This window comes from Cryptomeria japonica, chromosome 9, assembly GCF_030272615.1.
Source record: "Cryptomeria japonica chromosome 9, Sugi_1.0, whole genome shotgun sequence".
Classification (NCBI taxonomy): Eukaryota; Viridiplantae; Streptophyta; class Pinopsida; order Cupressales; family Cupressaceae; genus Cryptomeria; species Cryptomeria japonica.
In genome coordinates, this window is record NC_081413.1 from 438,399,844 (window position 1) to 438,422,991 (window position 23,148).

Sequence of the window (23,148 nt, forward strand, 5' to 3'; positions counted from 1 at the left end):
TCTTGGATTTCTCAGGCAAAGGTAGATCGCCTTGGTTTCCCTCTAACCCTAGCAAAGTGAGAGGCTCACTTTTTCATTAACCCCGGATGTCTGATGCAGGAGCATCTCTGGTTCACAACAATCTTGCATCAACCAACAACATTTCCTTTCTATTTTGTTTGCGGTTTCAATTTTCCTTTCTGTGTGTCCTGGTTTTGGCTCACCAGATCTTGTGGAGTTGGATTCTACTTGAAGACTTGATCATCTTTCTTGCTTTCAAACCACATCTCATTTGGATCACTTTCTGGCAAGATATCGCTATCGGTTTCCTTGATAGTTTCTTGTTACTAGTTGTTCCTTTGTTACCGGTTGCCTGAGACCTATTTTGTTGATCTACCGAAACCCATTCCAAAGCTTGCGGAGCCTTGGACGTTGATCTTGATGTTTCTTGGTGTGTGGCTGACCTTGTTCATTTTGCACGTTAGGTCTTGTTCTTTGGGTTTTGATCCTTTTGGGCCAATTGGATCCTTTGGATCAATATATATATTTGTAATCATGCTTTATAATGCAATTCAATTGAAGATAAATTAGAATCAATCAGAGATAGACTATTCCTAGAAGATAGATCTTTCGATTCAAGGTCCCAGTTGTGACCTATTCTACTAGGCCTATATGTCGGTATGTTGTAACCCAGTTGTTACCAGTTGGATGTAATCAAATTTTATGCAATAAAACTATTTGATTTGCATTGCCTCCATCATGTCTGTGTGTTTTCGTTGTGTTTAATCTTGCTAACCAGTCTCGACTGATCTCCTTGAGGTCCCTTCTCATCGGTGACTACTTCAACAAGTTGTTGCAACCAACACCAAAAGATCAATATCCAAACCAGACTCTAGATCCAAATAACCATGGTTTGAAAAAGTATATTTGGACCAATATCCATCTGGATAACAAGGTTTGACATTTATGACAACCATATAAGCTCATTCTTCTAACAAGAATAACAAATTGCGTACAAGAAAGCATGAATAAAAAAAGAGTGAGTGTGAAAAAATAGGAGGAAGAGTGTGAAGGAATAAAGTAGGAAGAGGACATAGATACAACTAGGATATTTGGAGGAAATGTGTGACAACACATCCAATCAAATGGCAACAAAGGGTGTTTGTATGTAGTGTATGAATGAATTTGAAATGTTGTCCACATGGTAACTTTAGGCAATGTCAAAATTGATAAAAAGCCACAAGAGAGTTAATGTCTCCACAAGCTAGGTAAAGTTAAATTTGGATGGAAAAGAGGAATGTGTGCAATAATGATTAAAAGGTTTTCTTTCTAAATTATAATGGATTGTATATATTATAGATATGAGGTAAAATTTTACTTTAGGGATGGGTTGATCTTGAGGTGAACTTTTAGTTAGTTAGTTAGAGAGAGAGAGAGAGGGAGGGAGAGAGATCCAAGTCTATGAGTAAATAAGTTTGAGTTGAGAGCTCCATTGTAATATTAGGACATGACACTACTATAAATTTTGTAACCGCATCCTTCAAATTAATGAAATTAATATTTTCCTTATATGTGCATGTGCTTTTATCATGTTGTGCATATTGTACAAAGTTAGGTTGTGTGGTTAAGCATCCCTTCATTGGGGGCCCTTAGTTATGTCTACATAAAGTATAACACTCTCCACCCATTTTGAATTATCCTCATTATACAAGCTTCCTAATTAAGTTGATTTCTGAAATCTAGCCTTAGTTATCTACAAAATGTTATTATCTCAAGTGTTTTTCCCTCAAATATGAAACTTATATTTTGTTAATATTTTAATACTATAAGATCAAAATCTTAGTTTTGTTTGAGTTGAATTGCATCCAAACCTATTTGAAAAATATCTCTAAGGTTTTCAAATAATTTATTAGATGTTTTGGCTTGTTGGTTAGATTAAGATAAGATCACCCACATACACGATTTTTATAACGTAATTGGCTACCTTGACTTATTATCCACCTCATCTATGCATCCATTAATAATACATAAACAAAATAGATTAGGTGATTGTAAACAACCTTGATTAACCCTTATGCTGGTAGTAAAACTCTTTGATAAATATATGTAAGTTTTGGTTTTTTCCATAATCCATTAATATTATATGGACAACAACTTTGTATTCTTTTGGTCCTCCAATGTGTAAGAGTGATTCAATGATATATAATCTACTTTTTAAATTAGAATTCTACTTGCCCTTTTTCTCTTTTTAGTTAATTTTCTTCTAAATTGCTATCTTTTATTCAACTATACTTTAATGTTGTTTTTCCATGAGAATATTAATCACAATACTTTTGTAGTTGATGGATTGTTGACCTCCTTAATTTTGAAAAGGGGTATGACTAGGCTAGTAGTCCATTCTTCATTAAATCTTTTATGTGCAATGCCATTGAAAATATGTTTTGTGTGAGGTGTCACAATGTCACTTCCCCACTTCAAATTCTCAACCTAGAAACCATCTATATCATGTGTTTTCCAATACTCTAGTCTAATGATTCATTTAACCTTACTTTGTGGTGAATAAATTTTCTTGTGTTGATTTATGGAGGAGTATTCACATCTTCTTTGCACTCATACAACTAGATTGTATAGTCTAGCCATTACATTGATTTGATACTTTATCTATTTTGTTTCTACTTTCTTGTATCTCTTTCCAAAAAAACTTACGGTCATGCCTCCCAAGCCTTATCAACTCCTCCCTAGTAGTTTTCATGAATTATTCCTTTCTTGTTGCCTTGTACTCTTTTTCAAAGTACATATTCATAAAAAAATTATCTTTCTTCTCCACCTTGGGTTTAGACCTTTTATGTACTTGATTAGAGCCTCTTGGATTGGGTTGATCAATATGTTACCTTGATCCATGTGACTCATGTGATGCATGTATTTCCTTTTTATACCCCATGTAAGTTGGTTTACAATCTTGTTTAAAAAGTTTCTTGATTATCTTGTGTCATCTTTATGTTTCCTTTTCCTTGTTTGTGCTTTTAAATTTCTTGAGTTTGTTCATGATATCTATTTTTGGCAAGTTATTTTTTTATGTATACTACATTACGATCACATTTGATATTAATCAATGATTCATCAATTTTTATCTCTATTTAATCTTTAAGGTTACTCTTGAAAACATATAAAATTATCAATCACGTGTTACCCATGATACAATATACATGTGTAATTGGTTAAGGCCTCACAATAATGAATATGTCAAGGTTTTGTACACTCCACAACCCTAATAATTCTTCCCAAAAGTTAGTTTCACTTGCATTATTATTCCAATCTATTGATTCCTTTCCCATCTATTATCTGTATCATTCTCTAGCCATAATAGTTACTCATTTATGTCGGTATTGACTCTTGGAGTACTACCTTGCTTGTATTTTGTTAAAGCATTTAAAATCCCCTATTAGCATTATTTTCCCAAGCTTATTGTAAGTTGTGTTGTCTTTCCCTAAGCTTTTATATGTTTCTTCATAATTTAGATTCATTTTTTCATATATTCTTTGTTGTTACAAGAAAAATAACATGCTACTATGATGATTATCCTTTCTTTTTATGTGATCTTGAATTGTGTAATGCTTGTATGGGTGTTTTTTAACCACTTATATAAATCAACTTTGTTTCTACTTGGATCTACTATCTTTTAGCTCTTTCCAAAAATTCTTAGGGTCATGCTTCTCAAGCCTTATAAACTCTTCCCTCCTAGTTTTCACGTATTGTCCTTTTTTTAGTTTTATCTATTGCATTTACTTTGTTTTACTTGCTAATTTCCCTATTTCTTTAAGATTTTTCTTGTTGCCTTATACTCTTCGTCAAATTACATATTCATAAAAAAATATCTTTCTCCTCCTCCCTGGGTTTAGAATTTTTTTTCACTTGCTTAGTGCCTTTTGGATTGGGTTGATCAATATGCTACCATGACCCGTGTGACACATGTGATGCACATATTTATTTTTTATAGCCCACGTAAGTTGGTTTACAATGTTGTTTTAAAAGTTTATAGATTGTCTTGTGTCATCTTTATGTTTCCTTAAATTCTTGTTTGTTCTTTTGATGTCTTGAGTTTGTTCATGATGTCTATTTTTGGCAAGTTAATTTATGTATTCTATATTATGGTCATATGTGTGACCAATTGAATGATTCACCATTTTTTATCTCTATTTAATCTTTTAGTTGGAAACATATAACATTGTTAACCACACATTAGCCACAATACATTGTGTATGGGTAATTGATTAAGGCTTCATAATAATAAATATATCAAGGTTGTGCACATTACGCAACCTTAATAATTCTTGCCAAAAGTAAGTTGCATTATTATTCCCATCTATTATCTTTATCATTCTCTAGCCATAATGGGTACTCACTTGTTCCATTATTGACTCTTGGAGTACTAGCTTGCTTGTATGTTGTTCAAGTATTAAAATATCCTATTAGCATTATTTTCCCAAGCTAATTTTAAGTTGTGTTATCTTTTCTTGAGCTTGTATATGTTTATTCATAATTTAGATTCTTTTATTGTTACAAGCAAAATGACACGCTACTATGATGATTATCCTTTCATTTTATATGATATAAAACTACACGTATTGCTTGTATGAGTCTTTTTTTACCACTTATATAAATCAACCTTGTTTGTCCTTGGATATACTAGCTAGTAGCTCTTTCAAAAAAATCTTGTTGGCATATGCATACTTCAATGAGACATTGTATGTGATTGAAGGTTTTGTCATTGATGGCAACCTTGCAATCCTATGGCACCGGCAAAGACATTATACTGGCATCAGCAGATCACACTCTACACCGGCACTTAGGACACTAACACCGACACAGAAGAAAGGAAGTATATCGGCACAGAGGCCAATAGGATTTTCTTATATAAAATTTTGTTTATTATTGTAAGCTGACTTGGCAAATTGTAAAATGACTCTTATATATAAAAGAGATCATTGTAGACATTTTGTAATGTGATGTAGAAGCATAAAAGAAAATATTAGGCAGACCTAATGTGCGAAATATAGGTCAAGGGGTATATGTAAAGAACATAGCAGGAACTGATACTGAATCTGGCATTGAAGATGCTATTGTAAAGCAATACAAGATATTGGATTTGTATAATCCTTATTGTAAGTCAGTGAGACTTCCCATTGAGCATTGAGCTCTAGGTAGTTGGCCTTTCTGCATGTGCAGGCCCCTATTGTAAGTAATATTCTCTTATTGGGCAGTGAGTGAATATTGTGGGTCACAAATCCCACCGAGGTTTTTCCCACATCGGGTTTCCTTGTTAACATCTTGTGTTATGGTGTATTTTTCATGTGGATGTTCTTGATTTTGTTTATTGCATTATTTCTTGCATACTGGTACACTGTTATATTATGTTCTGCATGTTTTAAGTTAAGAAGTTCTAATCACCAGTCAGATACTGATTCACCCCCCCCTCTCAGTATCTTTGGGACCCCTAACAATTGGTATTAGAGCTTGGTCCTCTATTTTCAGAAGCCTAACAACTTGAGGAAGATCTTGACACCGATAAAGATGGAAAATCTGATGAAGCAATTTGAAGGAGCTCTTACAGACTATGATGCGGAGAAATTGAAAATTATCAAACTAGAAGATTATTTAAGGGCAACTCAGGATATCATTCAGGCACTTCAAGAAAATTTTGCTGTTGCAAGAAATAAGAGAAGAGAACTTTGTGAAAAATTGCAAAATGAGAATGATGAAAAGGAATCACTTAATGATATGATAAGCAAGTTGAAACAAGAGATCATGACAACAAAAAATGAAATGCAGGATATGACTATGAGATTTTGCAAAGAGATTGAGGATAGGAAGAAGAATGAAGAAGAATTGAGCAGAAGACTAAGTGATGCAGCAAATGAGAACACAAGACTTAGCTATAAAAATGACATGCTAAAGACAGATCTACTGCATACTCAGAATGACTCAAATGAACTAATGAGACAAAAAGAAATCTTAGAAAGAGAACTAGAAACTGCAAATCAACACAAATAAAAATTCAAGAAAAGCTCAGAGGAACTTGACACCTTGCTGAAGAATCAAAAACCTAAAGGTGACACTTCTGGAATTGGCTTTGAACTTGGTGAAAGCTTCGATACTGCAAATACTCAGGATCACAGCAAACCGGTAAGACAACCTAATGCTTATAAATTCAATGGAAAATTCTTTAATTGTAATAAGTATGGTCATAGAGAAAATGAATGTAGATCTAGAAATTATCAGAATATCAACACACCCACCGATCAATGTTCTAAATGCAACAAAATAGGTCACAACTCTGAAAACTACAGAATGAATGTGAGATGTTATGTTTGTGGAAGATTTGGATGATAGTTCTGATACTTAATCTAGGTACAGATCCAATAGCCAACAAGATGAGAGGGGGGGGTGAATCATACAAGCTTAATCATCAATAAAAACATCAGATTCAACCTCGGTAACATATATCAGTCATATAACCAAAACTGTCAAACATGCAAACTTAAAAGCATATGAACAATATAAACCTCATAACACCAGATTTAACGTGGAAACCCAAATAGGGAAAAACCATTGTGGGATTTCGGACCCACTAAGAAATATACTCTTCTAGAGTATATTTCGGTTAAAAGAAAATCCTATTAAAGATTACAAACACATTGCTAGATGTGACCCGGTTAAGGGATTTCCCTTAGATCTGTTAGGATCTTCACTTTGTTAGAAGTGACCTTGTTAAAGGATTTCAAACACTCAATAAGAATGTCACCTTGCTAGAGGATTTACATATAAGACTGTTAAGTCCACTCAGTTAAGAGATTTTCTACTACTTCTCAAAATAGCAGTAATAAACATATGTCTGCAACTTCACATCTAAAAATGCTAAAGCAAATTCCTATTTGTTCAATACAATTTAGACATAGAACTAATCTTGTCTATCTGTTGGGCATCTATACTCAGTTATTCTAACAGGTCTTCAAGCTTCTGTGCTCGGTAATCACTATGTAGCATCCCTGTGCATCCACTTGCCCGCATGCATTGTTTATCAACAGTTTCCTATTTATAAACAATCTACTAACCGCTTAATCTCATGGATCACATTTCCCATGATCAATCATAGCCATCAGATCTTCAATCTTGTCTAGGTTCAATGTATTCTTCAATCTGAAAATGTTTTATCCCACCTTGGAACTTGCATTTTCATCTTGGAACTTGTGTTAGGGTATTGCGGTTCAATCTGAGCTGTAGATCTTCCTGTCGATCTTTCTTTACCATAGATTCTTTAACAATCTTCATACATGGCTTACCAATCATTTAATTCGCTCTAGCTCATCAGCTTCCTTCATTAAATATCTCATGTAAACATTTAATGCATTCTGTTATAGCTCGGTTGTAACTTGGTAAATACTAAACTTCACTCGGTAGACATTCTACCTTCATTAACCGATAGCGATAACCTTAGGGTTTACCGAGTGGGTTCCTTAGGGTTTACCGACTAGGTTCTTTGCTCGGTAACATAGTATAGTATTAACCTTTCAAACAATAGCATATGTAGGATATCAAAACAATCTAAACATCATGATCTCATCATTGTCTAACTCGGTAATAGTTGCCCATTGAATAACTTATCCCCTTATTCATCATATTCGTTCTGTATCTTGTACCGACATCTTTGTACTCATCAAATCATACTTCTTAAGATATGGCAACATCATACTGAATTAGAAAGTCAATTTCTTTGACATTAATGACAAAATAATAATATTAAGACAGTAATCATCCTTAATCAGTTATATCCATAGTCATCAACAACCTTCTCAATATCCTTATTGAAATTCCAACAATCTCTCATTGTAATTGGAATGCCAACTTTCTTCTTGTCTGTTATAATGCCAACAATCTCCCCCTTTGGTATTGATGGCAAAAAATTGATTTGACCTTAATAGATTTGGATTGCTGTGATTCTGAAATGCTAAAATGCTCTCCCCCATACATTAGACTTCTCTTGTTTTCTCAGTCTTCTTTCCAATCTGTAGTCTGCTCTTCTTATGTATTCTCCCTCTTTCATAGGTATTCTCCCCCTTTGACAACAATGCCAAAAAGAAAAGAACTAAAACATATTTTTTTTCTCTGAGAAGTTAATTCCATGCTATTATGTATCAATTCAGTTTCGGTCAGAGCATTTGTCTTCAATTCCTATTTTCTGTTTATTGTTTCCTGCACACCTTTAGAAAACCTCCTAAACTGTGTAAATCAACATCAACTCCTAAAAGATATTTTGTAGAGTCATCGAATCGATGCTTTCACCGAACTCGGTCAGTGTTTGGAAGATAGGGGTAGGACCCCTAACTGACTTCTGAGATATTCAAAAGTGTCCTTTGGTAGTGGCTTGGTGAAGATATATGCTATTTGCTCCTTTGTACTAACATATTCCAACACCACTTTCTTCTCTTGAACTTCTTCTCTAAGATAGTGATATTTGATAGAGATGTGCTTTGTCTTAGAGTGCATAACATGATTCTTTGAAATGTTAATGGCACTAGTGTTATCACAGAATATAGTTACTAGCTCGGTAACTTGCTCATTTATACCTTCCAACAGTTGTTTGATCCATGCTATATTGGTGCAATTCAATGCAGCAACAACATATTCAGCTTTTGCTGTTGACTGAGAAACACATCCTTGTTTCTTGCTAAGCCAACTCACTAGCCTTTCTCCTAAAAAGAAAGCTCCTCCACTTGTGCTTTTCCTGTCATCAATGCTGCCTACCCAATCGGCATCAGTATAAACTTTTAAATCAAACTCATTTCCTTTCTGATATACTAAGCCATAATCTTCAGTGCCTTTCAAGTATCCGAAAATTCTTTTGATTGTCGTCATGTGTGTTTCCTTAGGATTTGCAGAAAATATTGCAACAATACCTACTACATGTGCTATATCTAGCCTGCTGTGAACAACATATTGGAACTTTCCAATCATAGATCAGTAAAGTGTCTCATCAACAGATGCAGATTCATCACTCTTTGATAGTTTACAGTTGGTAGTCATAGGAGTACTTACTGGTTTTGAATCCTCCATTCCAAATTTCTTCAAGATTTCCTTTATGTACTTGGATTGGGTAATGAAAATCTCATCTTTCATTTGCAGTATTTGCAGACCTATAAAATATTTTATCTCACCGATTAATGACATCTCAAATTCTTTACTCATTTCATTTCCAAAGTTCTTGCATAGAGAGTCATTTCCACTAAAGATAATATCATCAACAAATATGGCTGACATCAGTATTCCATTTCATCATTCTTCATGTACATATTGTTGTTTTCACTTGTTCTTATAAAACCAATTTTGATCAAATATGAGTGCAATCTCTCATACCATGCTCTAGGTTCTTGTTTCAGACCATATAAAGCTTTGTTCAATTTACATACCTGATCATTATTTTCTCCTTCAACAAATCCTTCAGGTTGTTCAATGAAAACTTCTTCTTCTAATATACCATTCAGAAATGTAGATTTGACATCCATTTGATATACCTTGAAATTCTTGTAAGCAGCATATGCCAACAATGCTCTTACTCCTTCAAGTCTTGCCACAGGAGCAAAAGTCTCACCATAATCAATTCCTTCTTCTTGGGCATAACCTTTGCAAACTAGTCTTGCTTTGTTCCGAATGACCTCACCTTTTTCATTTAGCTTGTTTTTGAAGATCCACTTTGTACCGATTACATTTTTGTCCTTCAGTCTTGGGACCAGTGTCCATGTGTCATTCTTCTTGATTTGATCAATCTCTTTTGTCATAGCATTTATCCAATCTTCACTGTTAAATGCCTCTCTCACTATTCTTGGTTCAAATTCAGATATCAAACATGTGTTCTATCTCAATTTGTTCCCTTTCATCACTGGATCATCCTTATCTCCTATAATCTGACTTGGTGCATGATGTCTTCTGACATACTTGGCTAATACAGGCTTGGTAGGCTCTGTATGATCTTCTTCGTCACTCGGTAACTGGATATTTCCTTCATTTTCTTCAACAGTTATCTCGGTAGGACTTCTTGGTTGCACATAGACAAATCCTTCATAATCTTCTGGTTCTTTGGAGTTTCCTTCATTATTTCTTTCTACAAATTCATCAATTTTCACATTTGCACTTTCTACTATTTTGTTAGATGATTTGATCAGACATTTAAATGCTTTGCTTCTAGAAGAATAACCTAGAAACATTCATTCTTCACTTTTCTGATCAAACTTGCCATTTCTATCATCTTTATGAACATAGCATCTACTCCCAAAGATTTTAAAATAACTTACATTAGGTTTCTTGTCATACCAGATTTCATAAGATGTCTTCAAAGTACCTTTCTTCAATTGAACTCGATTCAAGGTGTAAACAGCTGTGCTTATTGCTTCTCTCCAAAATGTTTGTGGAACTTTCTTTTCAATCATCAGGGTTCTGGCACAATCCACAATAGATATGTTCCTTCTCTCAGCTATCCCATTCTGTTGTGGAGTTCTCGATGTAGAGACTTGTCTTTTTATACCATGATCATTGCAAAATAGGTTGAACTCATCAGATGTAAACTCTCCTCCTCTATCTGATCTGAGACATTTCAGTTGTCTTCCTGTTTCATTTTCAACTCTGGCCTTGACCATTTAAACATTTGAAAAGCTTCTAATTTTTCTTTTAAAAACATTACTGACATCATCCTTGAGTAATCATCCACAAATAATATGAAATATTTATCACCGTAATAACTCTGAACTTTCATAGGACCACAAAGATCAGTGTGCACAAGATCTAAAATTTCCTTAGAAGTGTAGGACTTACTTGTAAAGCTTGATCTTGTCATCTTACCCATCTGGCATCCTCGGCACATAGCATTCTCAAGTTTTTCAAGACTCAGTAGACCTCTTACTCGGTGCTTCTTACTTATCTTGATCAGATTATCAAAATTAACATGACAAAACCTTTTATGCCATAACCAGGTATCATCTATCCTTGCATATAGACATTTATTCCTAGTTGAGTCAAGATGAAATGTATTACCTCTTGTTTGTGTCCCGGTAGCAGCTAACTTTCCATTCTTGTCATGAACTTTGACAATTCCTTTTTCAAACTCTATTCGGTAACCTGTGTTGTTTAGCTATGCTACACTCAAAAAATTGTATTTCAAACCTTCAACCCAATAAACATCATTACATTTAGCATTTTCAAGAAGTATTATGGATCCTTTACCTCTTACCAGACATGGTGCATCATTACCAAATCTTACATATCCTCCATCATAATCATCTAATTTAATAAACTTGTGTTTGTCACCAATCATGTGATGTGAGCAACCACTATCTATGATCCAAGAATCATTAGTATTTATATGAGATATTAAAGCTTTTTCTTCATACCTTTCTTCATCTGATCCATCTTTGATAGCCACATAAACAACTTCCTCTGTATCAGTTTCATCTGATTTATCATCATTAGATTCTTCATCAGCTATTAGGCATGTCTTTTTATCTCTTCTCCTGAAGTCTCAGTGTCCTTTGTAATGATTATCTTTCTATCTTTCATCTCGATAATCTCTCTTTTCACTAGATTCTTTGTTAGGACAGTTAGAAGCCATATGTCCTATCTTATCACAATTGAAACATTTTAAAGGTAGCTTTCCTTTATACTTACCTTTTCCTCTCGGTAGCCTTTTGGCTAATAGTGCTTCAAACTCTTCTTGCTTTCTGATTTCCTCATACAGTTTGTGTACCTCCTCCATGTTTTTGTGAAATCTTTCACTTGCTCCACTATGATTCCCTTCAGAGTACTTATATTTTCTATCATTGTAATCATCAGTTTCATCAATATGAAAAGAACTGAATGCAGATTCAACTTTATTTACCGATGACCCACTGTTATCAAAGTTACTTAACTCAAATGCATGTAGCTTACCAATAGTAACATCTAAAGAAACTGGTATATTGGGTACGGACCTCAATTCATTGATTGCAGAGACTCGGATTGCATAGGCAAGTAGAAGGGTTCTTAACAACTTACTTGTTACATCCTTTTCTTCAATAGTTCCTCCTGCTCCTTTGATTTTATTTACAATCTCCTTTAGTCTTGTACTATACTGAGTTATGTTCTCACCTTCATTCATCCTCATAGACTCAAGTTGTCCTCTTAGACTATCCACTTTTGCTCTTTGAACATGTTCATCTCCACTATATACTGATATGAGCTTAGTCCACATTGCTTTTGCATCAGTACATCCTTCTAGATCATTAAACTCTGAGTTAGTCAATGTAGATGTTATTTCAATCATTGCTTGAATATGTTCTTTCTTTGCCTTTATCTCTTCCATTATCAATGGATAGGTGCTCGGTGTGATAAAATCATTCTCCAGATAATAGACAACATATTCTCCAACTCCTAATAGATGTAGCTTCATCCTTTTCTGCCATGTAGAGAAACTTGACTTGTTCAACTTCGGTGCATCCCTCTTATACATCTTTGGATCTTTAACTCAAGTGCCTTTAAACTTTCCTTTCGGAGTCCAAAGCTCTGATACCAATTGATAGTTCTGATACTTAATCTAAGTACAAATCCAATAGCCAACAAGATGAGAGGGGGGGGTGAATCATACAAACTTAATCATCAATAAAAATATCAAATTCAACCTCGGTAACATATATCAGTCATATAACCAAAACTGTCAAACATGCAAACTTAAAAGCATATGAACAATATAAACCTCATAACACCAGATTTAATGTGGAAACCCAAATAGGGAAAAACCACTATGGGATTTTGGACCCACTAAGAAATATACTCTTCTAGAGTATGCTCGGTTAAAAGCATATCCTGTTAAAGATTACAAACACATTGCTAGATGTGACCCGGTTAAGGGATTTCCCTTAGATCTGTTAGGATCTTCACTTTGTTAGAAGTGACCTTTTTAAAGGATTTCAAACACTCAATAAGAATGTCACCTTGCTAGAGGATTTACATATAAGACTGTTAAGTCCACTCGGTTAAGAGATTTTCTGCTACTTCTCAAAATAACAGTAGTAAAGATATGTCTGCAACTTCACATCTAAAAATGCTAAAGCAGATTCCTATTTGTTCAATACAATTTAGACATAGAACTAATCTTGTCTATCTGCTAGGCATCTATACTCTGTTATTCTAATAGGTCTTCAAGCTTCTGTGCTCGGTAATCACTATGTAGCATCCCTGTGCATCCACTTGCCTACATGCATTATTTATCAACACTTTCCTATTTATAAACAATCTACTAACTGCTTAATCTCATTGATCACATTTTCCATGATCAATCATAGCCATCAGATCTTCAATCTTGTCCAGGTTCAATGTATTCTTCGATCTGAAAACGTTTTACCCCGCCTTGGAACTTGCATTTTCACCTTGGAACTTGTGTTAGGGTATTGCAGTTCAATCTGAGCTATAGATCTTCCTATCGATCTTTCTTTACCATAGATTCTTTAACAATCTTCATACACGACTTACCAATCATTTAATTCACTCTAGCTCATCAGCTTCCTTCATTAAATATCTCATGTAAACATTTAATGCATTCTGTTATAGCTCGGTTGTAACTCGGTAAATACTAAACTTCACTCAATAGACATTTTGCCTTTATTAACTGATAGCGATAACCTTAGGGTTTACCAAGTGGGTTCCTTAGGTTTTACCGACTAGGTTCTTTGCCCGGTAACATAGTATAGTATTAACCTTTCAAACAATAGCATATGTAGGATATCAAAACAATCTAAACATCATGATCTCATCATTGTCTAACTCGGTAATAGTTGCCCATTGAATAACTTATCCCTTTATTAATCATATTCGTTCTATATCTTGTACCGACATCTTTGTACTCATCAAATCATACTTCTTAAGATATGGCAACATCATACTAAATTAGAAAGTCAATTTCTTTGACGTCAATGACAAAATAATAATATTAAGACAATAATCATCCTTAATCAGTTATATCCATAGTCATCAACAACCTTCTCAATATCCTTATTGAAATGCCAACAATCTCTCATTGTAATTGGAATGTCAACCTTCTTCTTGTCTGTTATAATGCTAACATTGGACATTTATCTAATCAATGTAGAACCCAAACCAGTATAGGTTATGGAAAAGCTATTCAGAAAAATAATGTAACTTGTTATGCATGTAACAAGATTGGGCATATTTCTAAATTCTGTAGAAGTAAAGGAACATCGGTAGACAACAAAAGTTCTAGCTTGAAAGGTAAAGACAAAGTTGAAGAGGTTAAGCAAGAATTCTCAAAACAATGGATTAGGAAAGTTGATCTAAACATTGGGAATACTCCTCCACCGATAGAACCAACCAATGCTTCACCGGCAGGATAGAGTGATGCTTCACCGACAAGATAGAGAAGTGCTCCACGGGCAGGAAGTTCTTCATCTAATTGAAGAAAATTTCCTTGAGGGTTTAGCAATCTAATGACACATGTGCTATTATTCCCTCGGTTAGAGATAAGAAGTTGGAAATTACTTATTACCGGCAAACAATGTTAAGTGAATACTTAACCGGCATGCAATTAATGTGGTAGATGGCGAAGAGACATTATAAAGTTAAGGTTTTGGCTCCATTTCATTTCACCGTGATTTCAAATTTTCGAAGAGCACGAAGACTCCAAGCTAAGGCATTTCGAGCAAGAAGCAAGCACACTCCAAGCAATCATCCATCCAAGGCAGTAAAAGGTATTTAATCATGGCATCCACCTCTGCAATTGAATACATAGCAAACCCTAATGTTGTTGAAGTAATAAAAAGACCTAGGCCCATATTTCAGTTAGTTCCCAAGATAGCAAAGAAGGATGATACCTTAGGTTCTTTTTCTCAAATTCCTAAGGGAGTTGTATATGTTGAAGACCCTAGAATGTACATCCACTGCAACATTGAAGAGTTAGGAGATGAGGAAATTAAAACCATGTATAAAATCATGATATGTGATAATATCGGCAATATAAAGGATGAACACAAGATCATTGAGACCCTAGGATTTACAGAGATCCTTAGCGTTCCTGAATTTCCAAAGGATGTGATTAGGATAGTTTTAAGCAGGGTACATGGAGAATTTTTCTGGTTAGATGCAATCCATAAGATCACCAAGGAAGTTGTGAAAGTTGTCACAGGGTTACCAACCACCGGTAAAAGACCAGATAAAACCAAGAAGGTTTCCAATGACCTAGTTATAAACCTAACTGGTGCAACATTTGACAAGAGGTCTCTAGGGGTTAATGATGTAAAAGATATCAATGTGATATTTATCAGTATGATATTAGGGTATAAAGCTACTCATGCTAATAGACTTAATTCAGTTTCAAGCTTATGCATTAAGAGTGCTTGTGACATGGTCACAAATAATGCAAAAATTGACATATGTGAATGGTTAAAGGATGAATTAATTGACAATCTTGGAAAGATCAAGAAGGACAAGAAAGGAACTTTCAGATTTGGAAATTTGTTAGTATGCCTAATGCTACACATAACAAAACAGGTTCCTGACATAGGTTACAAAGAACTTGGATATGACATACCGGTAGGCAAACAATTGACTGAACTATTCAATAACATGGGTGAGAACAAGGAAAACAATATTAATGACTTTTTTCAAGCATTAAAAGCCAAAATGAAGAAAAGAGTAAGGTTATCACAGAAGATTGTAGACAAATACAAAGATGATATATGATTTGTCATCAAGAAAGATGAAATCTGGATGGAAGCGGTCATCCCAAGGACAATCTGGGTAACCGAGATGGGCTATGAAACAGATGATCACATAGTTGAAACATATGCCAAAGCACTTCTAGAAGCCCCCAGAGAACCAAAAGAAGAAGTATTTGGTAGTGCTGAAACCATAGAAAGCCAAATTCAATCAAAGAAAAGGGTGAAAAAGGTTGAGGCAGTTGTAAGGAAAGGGTCCAGACAAGCAAAAGCCATTAAGGAAGATGTATTGAAGAAACCAGCATAACAAAGGATGAGTTAGCAGCTCCACAGCCTGAAACTCACCTATCACCGGTAGGTACTTCTTTAGGAAGTGGCATGCCTGCAACTTTTAAAAGAGTTGTAAGGAAAACAGATCCCTCACCGGCAACCACACCTTCACCTAGGATGACAAGGCAAAAGCAACAAGAAGTGAGATCTCCAGTTAGAAAGGCCACACCAAAGAAGAAACTGACACCCAAGAAGAAGAAAAGGACAAACAAAGACTTGGCTCCTCTTGATATACTACTGAATGAAATCATAGAGAAAGGTAAATTGAAGAACATAGAGAAAATATATGACACTCTAACAGCTGATGAGAAAGAACAAGTTGAAAATAGTGTTATATTGCACATGGATATGTACAAGAAATTTTTGATGGAAGTAGTCAATGAAATTCCTAATGAATTATTCAAAAGACTAGAGGCAAGAAGACAGGCAGTGATAGAATTGGATAAGAAAATAAAAATTGAGAAGTTACTTGTTGTATATCCAGTAAACTCTCCACAAGAAATTGATGATCTGATTGCAAAGGCCAACCGGTCAGTATTCTCTACTGCACACCGACATATTTCACTAATGGCAGGAAGAGTTAATGAAGTGATAGAAGAAACAGAAGATGGATGGGATATATTCCTGGTTGAGAAAGAAAAACAAGAAGAGTACAGGAACCCCAAACCTATAAAGGTATATCAAAAAGATAGAGACAAAGGGAAAGGTAAAATTGGTGGACCGCCAAGTATCAAGGTTAGAGACAACTTACCCCCACCTTCTTTAAATACTCCATCGATAAAATTAACAACTACTAAAGATCAACAGGCAGCTGAGAGTATGGATGTAGAGGATAATAATCCTAATCTTGAAGTCCTATATACTGTGAATGTTGATACTCAGAAAATCAACATAATAGTAGACAAAGATACAACTGATAAGTCAGATATGGCTAGTGAGCCTCCGGTAGCAGGGGAAACAGATAAAGTGGCAGAAAATAAAGAGCAAAAGGTAGAGACTGAGACACAGACTGAGGCAATGAAACATATAGAGAAACAAACAGAGCTAAAGGCTCTAGGACAACAACAACCGGAATAGGTACATAAGGAAACAGTGCCACTGACAACTAGTGAAGTAGGAAAACCAATGCTTAAAGAAATGCAGACACAAACAGACCTACCAGAGGTCAATACAAGCCTGGTTACTTCCACCAGTACTCAGATTGTTGGATCATCATCAGGATATAAATCAACAAATGTGACTGAGGTGTTATTATATTCTATCAAGAAAATAACCGACTGCAGCTCACAAGCTTACAAAACAATTGATGATTCCATACCAATTTTGAAGGTAATTGCTCTCAATTGTAATATAGATAATAAAGATTCTTTAGGACAATTGGATACATTGTGTAAATGTATCTCAAAAAACATTGAGAAAATAAAGGAAGATTCAGTGAAGGATAAGGTAGAAATTGAAAAACAGAAATTCTTTGATGAGCAAATAAAGAAGTGTAACAGAGATTTTGACACACTTCTACCAGAATTATGTAATTTGTTGAAAGAATACAAAAATCTGTATAAAGATACCTGTAAAACAAACTTTTTGACTGTAGATATAGACAAGAAAATGAGCAAGGTACAAGATGAGATAAATAAACCTGCAGATAGCTTTGTCAACTCACCTGATACACTATTAGTTTTTGAGGAGAAGATAACAAATTTTGAGGAAGAACTACTCAAATTGGAAAGCGAGAAAGAAAGAATAATAAATAAGGCAAAACATTTGAGATCTAAACTAAGTCCAAGATTGGACTATCTAGCATCTCTGCAGAAGGAAATTTTTGAGGCATTAATACAGGGAAGCAAAACACCGGCAGAGCATTTGCAGCATCTCACCGATACAGTGAAGAGAACAGAGACAACAATAAAGGATAGCAAGAAGTTTATGGACAGTATAAACTTGATTTTGGGAGACCTTTTTCAAATTATAACTACCCAGCTACAAGGTTAAAACCACAAACTCTACTGACATCTTGACAACCTTTGTCATTGATGCCAAAGGGGGAGTAGTGGGATGAGAAAATTCAAATCATAGGAATCATATGCTCAAGGGGAGCACACACATTTTTGGTAACATTTTTGGACTACATATTTTTGGATACTTTTTGAAATTTCTCATGAGTGTTGCCATCAATGCCAAAGGGGGAGATTGTTGGCATATGCACACTCCAATGAGACATTGTATGTGATTGAAGGTTTTGTCATTGATGGAAACCTTGCAATCCTATGGCACTGGCAAAGACATTATACCGGCATCAGCAGATCACACTCTACACCGGCACTCAGGACACTGGCACCGACACAGAAGAAAGGAAGTATACCGGCACAAAGGCCGACAGGATTTTGTTATATAAAATTTTGTTTATTATTCTAAGCCGACTTGGCAAATTATAAAATGGCTCTTATATATAAAAGAGATCATTGTAGACATTTTGTAATGTGATGTAGAAGCATAAAAGAAAATATTAGGTAGACCTAATGTGCGAAATATAGGTCAAGGGGTATATGTAAAGAACAGAGCAGGAACCGGTACTAAATCTGGCATTGAAGATGCTATTGTAAAGCAGTACAAGATATTGGATTTGTATAATCCTTATTATAAGTCAATGAGACTTCCCATTGAGCAGTGAGCTCTAGGCAGTTGGCCTTCCTACATGTGTAGGCCCCTATTGTAAGTAATATTCTCTTATTGGGCAGTGAGTGAATATTGTGGGTCACAAATCCCACCGAGGTTTTTCCCACACCGGGTTTCCTCGTTAACATCTTGTGTTATGGTGTATTTTTCATGCGGATGTTCTTGATTCTGTTTATTGCATTATTTCTTGCATACCGGTACACTGTTATATTATGTTCTGTATGTTTTAAGTTAAGAAATTCTAATCACCGGTCAGATACTGATTCACCCCCCCCTCTCAGTATCTGTGGGACCCCTAACAAATCTTAGGGTCATGCTTCTCATGCTTTATGAACTCTTCCCTCCTAATTTTCATGTATTCTTCCTTTTTGTAGTTTTACCTATTGCATTTACTTTGTTTTACTTGCTAATTTCCCTAGTTCTTTGAAGTTTTTCTTATTTTTACACTCTTTATAAAATGGCATATTCATTAGAAATCTTTCTCCTCCTCCTTGGGTTTAGACCTTTTTCACTTAGTTCCTCTTAGGTAGTGTTGATTGATATTCTGCCATCAATGTAACTCACACTTCTCCTTTTTCTACCCCTATAAGTTGGTTTTTAATGTTATTTTAAAAATTTCTTGATTTTCTTGTGTCATCTTTATGTTTCCTTTTCCTTGTTTGTGCTTTTGAATGTCTTGATCTTGTTGATGATGTCTATTTTTTGGGCAAGCTAATATTTAGGTATATTAGATTATGGTCACATTTGAAATCAATCAACAATTCACCAAGTTTTATCTCCATAATATTTTAGGTTATCTCTTGGAAGTATATAATATTGCCAACCACACTTTACCCATGATATATTGTGAATGTATATCTGGCCAAGGCCTCATACTAATGGATATGACAAAGTTATGAATAGTACATAGCCCCAATAATTCTTCCCCAAAGTAAGTTGCATTATTATGCCCACTTTTTGATTTCCTTTCCATCTATTGTCTTTATCATTCTCTAGCCATAATGGGTACTCATTTGTGTTAGCATTGACTTTATGAGTACTAACTTGCTTGTATGTTGTTCAAGGCATTAAAATCCCCTATTAGCATTATCTTCCAAAGCTTGTTGTACATTGCGATGTCTTTTCCTAAGCTTGTATATGGTTCTTCATAATTTAGATTTATTTTATATATTATTTATTGTTACAAGAAAAATGACATGCTACTACGATATTATCCTTTCATTTTTATGTGATCTAAAACTATATTTATTAGTTGTATGAATCTTTTTTTAAGTTACGGGACCTAAATTGGGATCTTTATTCCTAAGATAACCTCTACAATTCCATCTTACCATTGTTAATTGCTCTTGGTGGACCTTGTCTCCCCATTTGTTCCATATCATCCTACTTTGTGTACATGTTTTTTTTTTCTTTTCAACCATGATCATTTATTTTCTAATCTAGTAGCTTTTACTCCTCATTCCTTCTTTTGCTTTTCTTGTTGTACTAACATTATACCCATCTAAATGACAACACGATCTTTCCAAATAACTACCCATTTCCTAGAATTTGTGTTTATGATCTTTGTATTTCATTACTATTCACATATTTATGTCTCTTCTATCTTCCCTTACCTTTCCTCACTTACATGCTTAACATATTTGTCCTTTCCACAATATTTTTTTTCCTAAAAGAAACCTCTTGCTAAATTATTGGTGTCTTTCTTCCATCCATAATCCTTTCACTCTCTTGATAATTTTGTTGATTTTCTTAAATATCCTTCTCTTCCATCAATTATAATTTTATGTATTTTTTCATCACTTCACTTTGTTTTTCCAATTACCCATTGACTACTATTATCCATGACTTAACATCCTCTAATTGACTTCATACATTGTTGTCCTTAACTTCTATGTTTGATACCACCATTTGTATCTCTTTTACTTATGCTAGACTTTCTTATTATACGATCTCTATTTTATCTTGTTGATTATCCTTCTCTACAGATTGATCACTTTCTTTGTAAGTATTTCACTTCCATTCTCTCTAGATTCATCACTCTCTTTCAATACTTTCACTTTCTCTACATTCATCACTTTCTCTTTTAATATTTTTCTGTGTATTTATGTAGGTAGGGGAAGAGCATCAGTTACCGCCCATGTTCTAATTATTGTTCACTCCTTGCTCACCTAACTTTCCAATTATTAACTTTAAAGAAACCAAAAAAGTGATAACTAAAAACCCATTAATAAATTTCACTTGTACCAATAGCCACCCACTTTACCTCCAATAGTTAGAATTTTTGGACTTTAATTGGAAGAGTTATACAACTTTATTGGCACCCATAGCACATGACTACTGGGGCATTTGTGCATAAGTATTGGCTATTTTTGAGGTGGTTGTAGTGCATGTTAGTGGGGCATCTTTAAATAGGTGTCAAATGACAGTTTAAAATGACCACTTTTTGAGCCTTGCACATATAGAGAACCCCATTACGTGTGTTGTTGTTACCTAGAAGTCCAAACAATAGTTCTAAGTAGTTGAGTTGCATATGAAGATAACAACAAAAAAATCATCAAAATCCAATGTACCATTTAAGATCTGTGAATGCATGGAATTAACTATAATGACTAGAATCTTGTTTTTTATATTAAAAGCAACCAAAACTAGGGGGCTAACCTAGATACAGTCACATTAACAATAGAAGAACAACCTTAGCAGAAAAACAACAAAATCACAGCCTCCTAAAACTTTCCTCTATCAAAAAATTTAAACATACTACCCATATTAACAAAGTTTAAAAGAGTCATAGTGAACAGTAAATTATGCCATGCAGGGCTAAAGATAACCAAGTCTGAGATTAATCAGTAAGGATTATCATCATAACTATAAATAGTAAGGCCACCAAGGCCATCCAAAAACTCAAAAAACTACCAAGTAGCTAACGTCCCTACTTCTTTTTGCCATGACTCATCTTGGGTAGGAGCCTCCTAGCCCATTTTTTGATGAGAAATTTAAAGAGGTCTTTGTAGTCGTCTTCCTCCTTTTGTTTTCCTTTTTGGGTGTTCTCCTGCAAAAGACACATGGTGGTCACAGAGCTGTGCATGACTTTTAGCATGAACCTGGTGACCTCATGCAACCTTTTTTTTGGTGAAATTCACTCTGCTAACAATTTACTACATTTTCTCATTCAGGGCTTCCACTTTCTTCTTCAAATCAGACAACTTTCCCTCTGTTATCTCCTTGATAGTGCTAGCTTCCTCCAAAATAACCATTTTCTCAAATCTAAGGGTAGGGGAAGGAGAATTGGCCCAAGACTTGGGTTCAACATCCGGGTTCATAGAGTTGTTAGGGCTTTCAAAGATATGGGTAGAGCTACCAAGATGAGGGGCCGAGGTGGAATGAGACGGGGCCACTTTACCTGAGGGGTTGGTATCCTCCTCCGTATCCACAAAATCACCTGTGTCATGGGATGAGGAGGTGTCCTTTAAGTGTTTCTCTTTTTAAGGGGGTTTGGACATTAGTCTCACAGAGCGACGGGGAGTGTTGTCTTCATTAGTGATCTCCACATCAGAGTCAATTTGCTAGATTTCCACTTTCTTGGACTCGAAGGATTTTGAGTCATTCGAGTGGCAAGAACGCTTTTTGTTTTTCTTGCTGGAGGATCCATGTTCGAGTAGAAGAATAAGGTTTTGTTCAGGGTTGGCAGTGGCCATGGGTGAGGACTGGTTTTCAAGAACATTCTGGACCGTAATCGTGTGGGGAGGGCAAAGAGCCAGGTGGAAATTATACAGGAAAAGGATAAGGCCTTGATGGAGAATAGTATAATCCTTATTTTTCTTCTTAGCTTCAACAACATCTCTCACATTAGTAGTCATAGAATGAAATAGATAAAACAGAATAGAAATAAGATTCCTATTCCTAAGATGATTAATAAAAGGGAGGTGATAGTAATAGAAAACCCCATACCATCCTTTGAGAGTAAAATATTTCATAATGATGTAGCACACTTTATCCCATGGTGGTGGAAGCTCCTCACAATTGAATCCACCAGCCTGTTTCATGGGGTTCTCACCACTGTGGAAGAATTGATTCAGACTAGTGGTGTCCGAGAAACGACTTCTTTTTCCATTTTCGGCCTTCCATGGAAAGGCTTGTCGCCTGAGCAATAACCTCCTCATTCACTTCAAACGAAATTCCACCCATAGTGACCCTTCTATCCTCCCAGAAAGCCACAAACTATTTAGATAGTCTCTCGTCATTACCTTTCATACTCTCCATGAACTTATCTATTCCTCCTTCCATGCACACAAACCAAACCGTCACCCTGGCTTTGAAATCATCCATTTTTTCTAGTTCAAGTCTTAGTTTGTCACCCCCCACAATCACTTCCTCCAGCTTAGTGGTAGTAATGAGAAGCAGGGCAATGGAAATA